The 9207-nt window shown below is 28.2% G+C and overlaps 1 non-coding gene across 1 annotated transcript; it reads left to right on the top strand.

The window, feature by feature from the left end:
- Nucleotides 1-1925: 1925 nt before the first annotated feature.
- Nucleotides 1926-2076, top strand: MIR5044 (microRNA MIR5044). Its single transcript, NR_048835.1, has one exon. It is a non-coding gene; the product is annotated as a microRNA MIR5044 (primary transcript).
- Nucleotides 2077-9207: the final 7131 nt, after the last annotated feature.

Genomic DNA, 9207 nt, shown 5'->3' with positions numbered 1-9207 from the left:
TTTAAAAATCATTAATATTGAAAACATTTTGAAATTGAAAATTTCTAAGAGATTATTGAATATATAAATAATTAGAACGAAGTATTTTACGTTTCTACAAAAATTATTAAATAATACAAATATATCAAGCTTTACTCTTGAACTAGAAGAAACTAGATTAATTCTTTGTTTTTAATTAAATATGTTGCATTAAAGAATGATGCGAATTAAGAGCATCCTACAGTATCTGACCTTTGGCTTCCTTAGAAGTTGAAACGGGGCCAAGATGCTCGTAGCAAATCAAAGCATAGGAAAAGAATCGACATTTTTTTGGTTTATTTAAGACTTCAAGTAGTAGAGATTTCGATTTTTACTCTATTTAAATAAGATTTTATTTTCATTTTCAATAAATAAAAACTAGTAGTTCAAATACTTTTTAAAAAAAAAAATCTAATTTGACTTAAATTAATTATGGTATAAATAAAACTTTCAAAAGAAAAAAACATGAAAAGAATTTAAAGTGGAAATCATTTATACAAATCAAATATATAAAATGAAATACACTATTTTTATATCACCTTTTTAATTAAATAATATAATAAAAAATAAATATTTTAACATATTCTAATTTTTCGAACGAATAAAATATGGTAAACAAACAGTACGAAGTAGCTACTTTTAATTGAATGAGTGACTTATTAGTCACACATATTAGGTTTGTGGGATAAGATATAAATTCAGATAATATATTATTAGAGAAGGATGATAAACTTTTAAGTTTGATAAAATCTAAGATTAATAATTAATCTCAAAGGACCACCTCAAGATCTCATCAAAGGATAAAAAACTTAATTAAAGTAGATACCAAAAAAGAAGTTTTTTTTATCAAAGGATAAAAACTTTAATTTATGCGATATCTATTTAATTTTCATGCGTTGATCACACTTATATTCTTTTTACACCTAATTCAGCAGAAGCCAGAAGGTGTACCAAAAAGTCAGCCACTACAATAGAGAGATGCAAAAAGATATGGTGTTGATGCATACCAAAATTAAGAAAAATAAAGTAACTCAAAACCATCACATGCTTGTGCGCATTTACATGCATGGCCCATGTTGGTCGGAAATTATATATTATCTCAAATAGAGTAATTTAGGTAAACTTAGTCTTCAAAGCTTCAAAAACTAAACCCTGTTCATAGAATTTGTTTATGATTTTCTTGGTGAACTATGTTATAATATGTATCACGTTTACTTCATGTTGTTTTTTTTTTCTTTAACTAAATTTGGTTTGAATTAAAAACCCTATTGTTGGCACTTGGTACAGATACCTGTTTATTTGAATATTGCATGTCTTTAATGTTGACACATGGGGATTGTCACTGTGGTCTGCTAAATGGTCCATTATCAAATCATTGCATGAATCGGATCTGCAAAGTTAATTATCTTCATTCTGTTTTGACTTATGTGGGCATTGGATGAACGACTTCTATTTGTAATATACCTTTTTCTCGTTAAAGTCATTTTTAAATCTATTCTCCACGAGTTGTGAACACTGAAGATAAAATTTCATGCAGAAGATGCCATTTTCCCTTTTGTGGCAACATTCTATTAGAAGTAAACGAGCACTATATATCTCTACCTTTGTGCAATTTAGAATTGAACTGTCATTTTAAACAATGAAGGTTCTTGAGACATTAAAGTTCATTATTCGCTATCCAAAAAGTAAACATATCTTAAATTTGGCGAATCAAACCACAACAACAAAGAGAATTTTCTTTAGCAAATTGTGATTCATTTTCATCGCATGCCTTATCATCACACTCTATAAATATGGACTACACATGCAGCCTTTCAGATAAAGGTATAAGGTGTGTGCTTGAGTGAAAAATAAACAAGTTTCTTAATTAGGTCTTTGCATGGAGTTGTTAAATAGAGAATGCTTTTTAGTGGCCTCAAAGGCTTCCACTACTGCATGTTTCTGTGGTTTAATATCCTGAAACAAGTGGTAGTGGATGCCTAGAGGTCCATTAAAAGCAATGCTCATGTTTTTATCCTCTGAAATTTCTACAATATATTTTGTAGCCAAATACTGTGACTGTAGCTATTTAATTTGAATCAATTTTTATAATGTTTGGTTGCTATTATATTAGAGTTCCTGCACAACTTCATTAAATCTTGCAGCTAAATATAAATTCCAGAGTTCTGTCTCCTGCAGTTCTATAATTACTTGTAATTTGTTTGCTATCAATTTTGAAGTCCATTTCTTTTATTCTACAGGAAGATGACAAAAAAGACAGCATTCTCAAATCTCACGCTTCATTATTGTCCTCCGCTGAGTGATATTGGTTAGGGCTAAGGTCAATATTCATAATTTTTCCCTCTGAATTAAGTTGAAAGATTATTGTCCAAGGATAAGAAAGATACCAACGGCACCAGCAGCTACCAACTTCAAATTAAGAATGTAACCTTATAACATCTCTATGGACCACTCATCAGAAACATGTAATGTTTTGACTTATTAAAGAAATAATTTTATAAACAGGATATAAGCTATAGCTAGCCTTTGAAAAGTTAGATGCCAATATTATTTTCTTGTAATGGATATGAGTAACAAGTTGCAGAGAAATTAAGCTAATTGAATCACTCTTGTTTCCTTTCTTTTCGAAGCATTGTATATGTATTTATTCGGCGTATATATATACAAGAGTATCAATCTAACCTGTCCTGGTTTCTGTTTCAACTTTCAACTCAGCACAACTTGTATTAACTATTAAGCATATTTGGTCAAAGATACTGGCCAAGAGCTTTACCTCAGTGGGTATTTTACTACGTACTGTGTATATATTTATTATTGTCATCGGAGTTCCTTAGCATTGGATAGAAAACACTCAAACAAGCTACTACTAGTCAAGTCAGTCTTTATTTTTAAATGGAATTCATTTTCTCCATGTGTTTTTGATACAGTACCATAGGTATTTAAGTGTATTTTTTATTCACTCAAAATCAAATCTTTCGTGTGTGTGTATACTAAAAAAATGTTATAAATGTATAATATAAAATCTGTAATTAGATTAACTTGAGTACAAATTTCAAGTATATATATTCAATTGTATAAAACTAATTATATAAAAAATAACTCTTTATAATAACTTCAAAATAAATAAATCCTAAGTTATTACATTAAAATTAGTATGATTAATCTTGTTAATTTATTGCAGCTGAATTTAGTGAATAAAAAAGTAATAGTTATCAAGATGAAATGCCAATTTTAATTTGAAAACAGTTTTAAAGATATTGAATTTAAGTTTTACTAAAACAATAAAGTATAAATCAAAATAATTTAATTTTAATGTAAAAAACAAAGCAAAATAGATAAAGTTATCATTTTCTATCAAGAATCAAATTCGATTTAATCTTAAACTTAATACATTAATCAACTTGTATCGAATCACTTAACTTGATTTTATAATTTTATGTACGTGTAACTAATATTAATTGTTAATTAATTTCCTATTAACAATTAAAATTTCTCGCATTCCTTGCACAATTTATAAAGTGTTGAAATTTGAAAATATATCCTATTAGTCTATTTAATATTTTGAAGACAATGCTTTGAATCGAAGTCAAAAGTCAATTTGAGAAATTAATATTCATGAGATATGTAAAATTCCAGGATTAAGTTTGAAATTGGAATCAAGAAGGTAATATTTAAAATGTCAAAACTGTTACGTTTTGGAAGATGCAAATTGGAGGCAAGGATTCAAGTTACAAGGAAGTTATTTGCAGTTATATATGATAATCATGACATGGATGATGAAGACAAATATACCAAAATCTTAGAGTCTATTTATAGGATTTTTCGACTGTTTGTGGTGAAAATATACAAATAAGACCTTTGTATTTCATGTTTTAGTTGTTGAAACACTTAAACCAAACACTTTGTACTATCACACTTCACACGTCAATGATTTTTTATGAGTCGAGTATATGTTTCTAACCACTCATCATTTTAATAATAGTCTTTACATTTTCTGCGTTTTACTGTACTTAATTTCAAATTTTCTTTGAACACTTTCCATTCCTATTTCTTTACTTTTTGATTACTTCCATTCTGATAATAAGTGCCATTTATACTTACCCTTTAGGCGCACATTTAAGCATGTATTTTCTCTTTTTACAATTTAAGATGTCTGTAGGTACGTTTAGCCCATTTTAGTATGTTTAATTGATTAATTAGTATCAGGACGTCTTATTGTTCCTACGTTAATTACAGGGTTTTTAATACTTTAATTAGTTGTGTAATTTGTTATGATTTAATGTGTACCGAAGCAAGCCCATTTTGAAGCTGAAGTGAAGGCCTTTTTTTGCAGTTGGCGCTTAACCTAGCAGGCTAGCTCCATGTACGTTGCTCTGGCATCAATACCATAATTTACTCTGACGACCACAATATTAACATTTCTAGTGTCGGTCACTAGCTACTATCACCAACATGTACGTCTCTATTATCATGATCATTTTGTCACAACAATCATCATTTTTAACTACTGTCTATCATCCTTGTCATTTGCCTGGCCGCTACCAACAATGTTCTTGGAGGGACTATCATTATCATTGCTATTGACCATTATCACCATCATCTTTATTTCAGTTATTACTATTATATACCTTGTTGTTCTCATGATTATTATAATTATTACTTTCATCACCTTCATCCTTATGTATATATTATAACTCTCAGCATCATCATTATTATACCTTTTCCATCTATTGTTAGCATCATTACTTGTGAATCAATATTTTTCCTCTCTCAAAATTAGACTAATAAACCAACTCATTATTATTCTTAATTAGAGGTGTACGTGAAAATAAAATTCACACTTTAACTCATTTATAATTTTATGCTTTTATTTTTTGTATAACTCAAACGTATGAATTATGATTCTGAACCATTTTTTATGTAGAATTAAAATTAAAATTTAAAATTCTAAACTATAATTTTAATTCGTTCTATGTTGAATGAATTTTAATTATGTTTTTTTAGGAAAAATAAATTTCATCAAAAGATAACAACAGGTTAGCATATATATGGTATGCTAATGACCGGTAAAGAGTTTATGATGCAAATAAGATAAAGCCCGTCAACTCCATACAATTAAGTTCCATAACGATACACGTGGACTATATATTAGAAAAGTACAATTACAACTTTGTCTCACATGAACTGTGTGCTGATTAATTCTGCAAAGAGGCTCAAGTATCACTAATAATAGTGAGAGTTTATGCGGGGTTTTGAGTTTTTCATTGATTTGATCGAGTTTTGAGATTAAAGTGGGATTTATTTTTTTATGAGTAGTTTTTTTAACACATATTTTGGTCATATATATATATATATATATATATATATATATATAATATAATATAATATAAAATATTTAATCAATATTTATTTATACACACAATCATTACTCATTTAGTCTCTATCATCATGAAGTCGTGTCTAAAAGCCATTAATTACTTACACATGATTAATTTGATCCTTATATGCAACTATATTCTTAATTTGATCTTTATACATGTCATACATTCTCAATTTAGTTCTTATACTTAAAACATTATTAAATCAATTTCTATATATACAAATTTTTCACTGTTTAATCCTTTTGTTATATACCACATTTGGACGTTGTCTCTAATGATCCTACATGGATCGTTAGTCCCTTACATGAAGTTTTACTCTCGTCATCCCAATGGTTTCTTCTTCTTCGACCTTTAATATTCATCAAAATTAAATTAAATTTTGAGTAATTAAAAGTCTTGTGCAGTTTTATGGCATATTTCTTAGTCTTAACATATCATGTGTTTGATTTAAAATAAATTTTAAAGTAATACTTATTAGGTAAAATAAGTATAGTTGAGTATTTGTTTGTAAGTTATATCGCACAAACTACAAGATAGAAGACAAAAAAACTATATTTAGGTAGAGCAACATTGGAAGCTAGGAGCCACATTTAAGAATCTAAAATAAAAATTTCATTGTATGTAAAAAAAATATATAATTAATTTACCCAACATAGGTACAAAATATGTCACGCCACAGGTCTAAAAAATTGAATATAAAGAAACCACTATCATTGAAATAGTGGAAGAAATTAAGAAGGCTCTATAGTCGGATGGTACTTGAATCATGACTTAACTTGGGAAGACAACTCCAAAGGTTGCATCATATATAATGCATTGTGATACGGGTAACGACAGAGTATCTTGAGACACAAGTGGTCTAGGCTCCATTTTGTTGGTTTGGTTTTTGTTGTAGAAGAGAATGAAAGTTAAAAGAGGGAGAAACCACATGAAGGTCAATGGCGAGGGTGAAACTCTATGTAAGGGATTGAATATCAATTCATGTAAGCTCATTCTACATATCTTGATTACACTTTCTGAGTTCTGACTTTAGTATTGAAGTGTCTGTGCAACTAAATGTATGTAGGTCTTGTTCATCGAAAGCTGTCACCGCTGCTCCTCAGAGTCATCATCATTGCTTGAATCGTTCATCATGTTCAAAGGTATGAAAATCCCTCCAAATACTAACATTCACCCAAGTGGATAGCATTGGCTAAAGTCAACATTAATTTTTTTTTTTTATTTTAAAATAAAGAGGAATTTCAATGGTTGTTTCCATCTTGTGTTAGCCTAGTTGAGGCTAATAAAGTTAATGTGGAGGCCGATTGAAAGCTTTTAACTCTAAAACTAACGTTTCTTGTAGTGACTACTATACTGTGTATTACTTCACTTATGAATTAATTAATCATTTTATCAGAAACTTGTATGTTCTTTCTCTTTAAAAAAAATTAAAAAGTTCATTTCATTCTTAATTTGTGAGTGGTTACTATCCGCAGAAAGTCAACAACTAATTTTATTCTTGTGTTTTCACAAGATAAAATTTGAAATTAATGGAGAATCGAATATGAAAACCTGTGGGCCAGATAGCTATAATTATATTTTTGGAATAGATGTTCTGTTGGACAAGGGATTGGGTCTATAAAAAGCCAATGAAACTCTGATTTCTCATAAAAAAGTGAGATAACAACAATCATAGACAATATATATCATATATTTGAAGGGCGAATTATAAATGAAGTTTGCAAGTTCGTTCAAAGGCTTCCAATACTGCACACACGCAATATCGGTAGCCTTTGCCCAAACTTCAAAACTTCGGAATGCATTCTAAATTACTTGAATGATTCGTGAGTTGATTCTATTTATTTTAATATTGAAAATCTTGTCTGACTAGCTCTATATATATATATATATATATATATATATATATATATATATATATATATATATATATATATATATATATATATGTGGGTTTTTCTATCATGTGCAACTTTATACATGTTAAGGGTCATTGAGATCTACTTCCAATCAACTAATTAATTCTGATTTATTGAGAAAAAGATTTTTTTTCTCTTATTTATTTTATGAAATCACCTTAATGTATTCTCTCTCTTCCCATCAAAATAATAATAATTTCTGACTACTTTAGAGAATAAATTCATAAAATATATACAAATGAAATAATTTTTTTAAGAGAATCAGGATTAAGATTCATTAAACATTTGTTTCATAAAATGCAGAAAGAAAACAATGTCCTATACTGCTATTGTGTTTTCAGCAATCGTGCAAGTTTTGGTAAAATGACACAAACACATACACAGGTCACGTCATCATAGATTTATTTTTGCTTTAACATGCATCATTAAAGGTACCTCAATTATTTTGAAAAAAAATACGTAATACTCATTAGTTTGAGTGTTACGAAATTTTCTTTCCTAAAATCATGCTAAAAAAAAAAATACGTAGTACTCATTTTTTAATGAATATTAATCTTGATTCTTTTTTTAAAAAAATTTCGTTTGTATATATTTTATGAATTTGTATATATTTAAAATACTATGACCGCAGTCTTGTGCATCTATATATAAGATCAAGGTTTTTAGTTTAAGTTAGTTTTCGCATGAGTTGATCCTTGACATTCTCCATTTCAAGTGGGTTTATTGTTTGAGTTTGGTGATATCTCATCCTCACGTGTTCGTTGCATGGAGAATGTATTATGGACCGGTACCTTAGGTTCTTTTGTTGGTCATTAATTAATGAGATATTAATACCTATTTGGAGTCGTATGTTATGGGGCATTATCATGTAGATTAGTGTTGGGTCTGGGGAAATTGGTTTCGGTTTCTGTGCTACATATTTTATAAAGAATAACGATACATTGAATCACTCATAATTTTGTATATTTCATTAATATTTTTAATTTTTTTCTATCTCTCATTTCTTATTATATCATATATTAATCTTATTATACTTATAGTTTTTTCTGTTTATTTACTCTCTTTTTAAGTTTTAAATAACATATTGGATGCTGAAACAAATATTTTTCTTTTGTGGATTCTGTTTTTTGTTTTTTTTTACTCTGCTAGTCTCCTAGTTATCAGTATTTCTTTGGGATAAATACTACGGTTAAATTTACATTCTTAAGTATAAAAGGTTAGAGCAATTTTATAACAATGTAAATCCTATGGTAAATAACTAAAATGTTATTCTATATTGTCCAATAATTATATCTGAAAATATGAGATTCTTGGGGATTTAATTTGGCTTCTTGCGAGATCTTAATGGAAGTATTTTATCCACGGAAAAGGAATTGTTAAATGACATGAATTATGATATATAATATATAAGTAATTTGTTTTTTTTTAAAACTTGAGAGACAAATTTCAAATGAAATTATAATTAGTCACAAATTATTTTTTAAAAAGTCTCGTCTTTGTGATTGCTTTGGACCTAGCTAGATAAACGTATTGCCAGTCCTATATCTTTAGAATGAGTTGCGGTTGATTTTGTAATTATTAGGAAGGTATGTCTTATATCTGTCCTTTATTTTATAGAAGTCTTTACTTGTTGCTGATAAAAAATAAACCTCTACTTTGTATAAAATGCGCTGTAACATTTGGGACACCTGTATATGGGTTGGGTACCCTTATACCTCATAATTAATTAAATATATCTTATTTTAATTTGCTGATAAAAAAAACGTAACATTCAATCTTGATTCTCATGAAAAACAGCGATAGTAAATTAATCCATACACATACTTGTACGGAAAAATGAGCCCTATACCGAATTTGACAAATGCAGAAATGCCTGATGACAAAAGAAAAAA

This window comes from Glycine max, chromosome 18 (genome assembly GCF_000004515.6).
Source record: "Glycine max cultivar Williams 82 chromosome 18, Glycine_max_v4.0, whole genome shotgun sequence".
NCBI lineage: Eukaryota > Viridiplantae > Streptophyta > Magnoliopsida > Fabales > Fabaceae > Glycine > Glycine max.
Note: the sequence above shows the minus strand (reverse complement) of the source record. Positions and strands in the feature narration are given on the sequence as shown.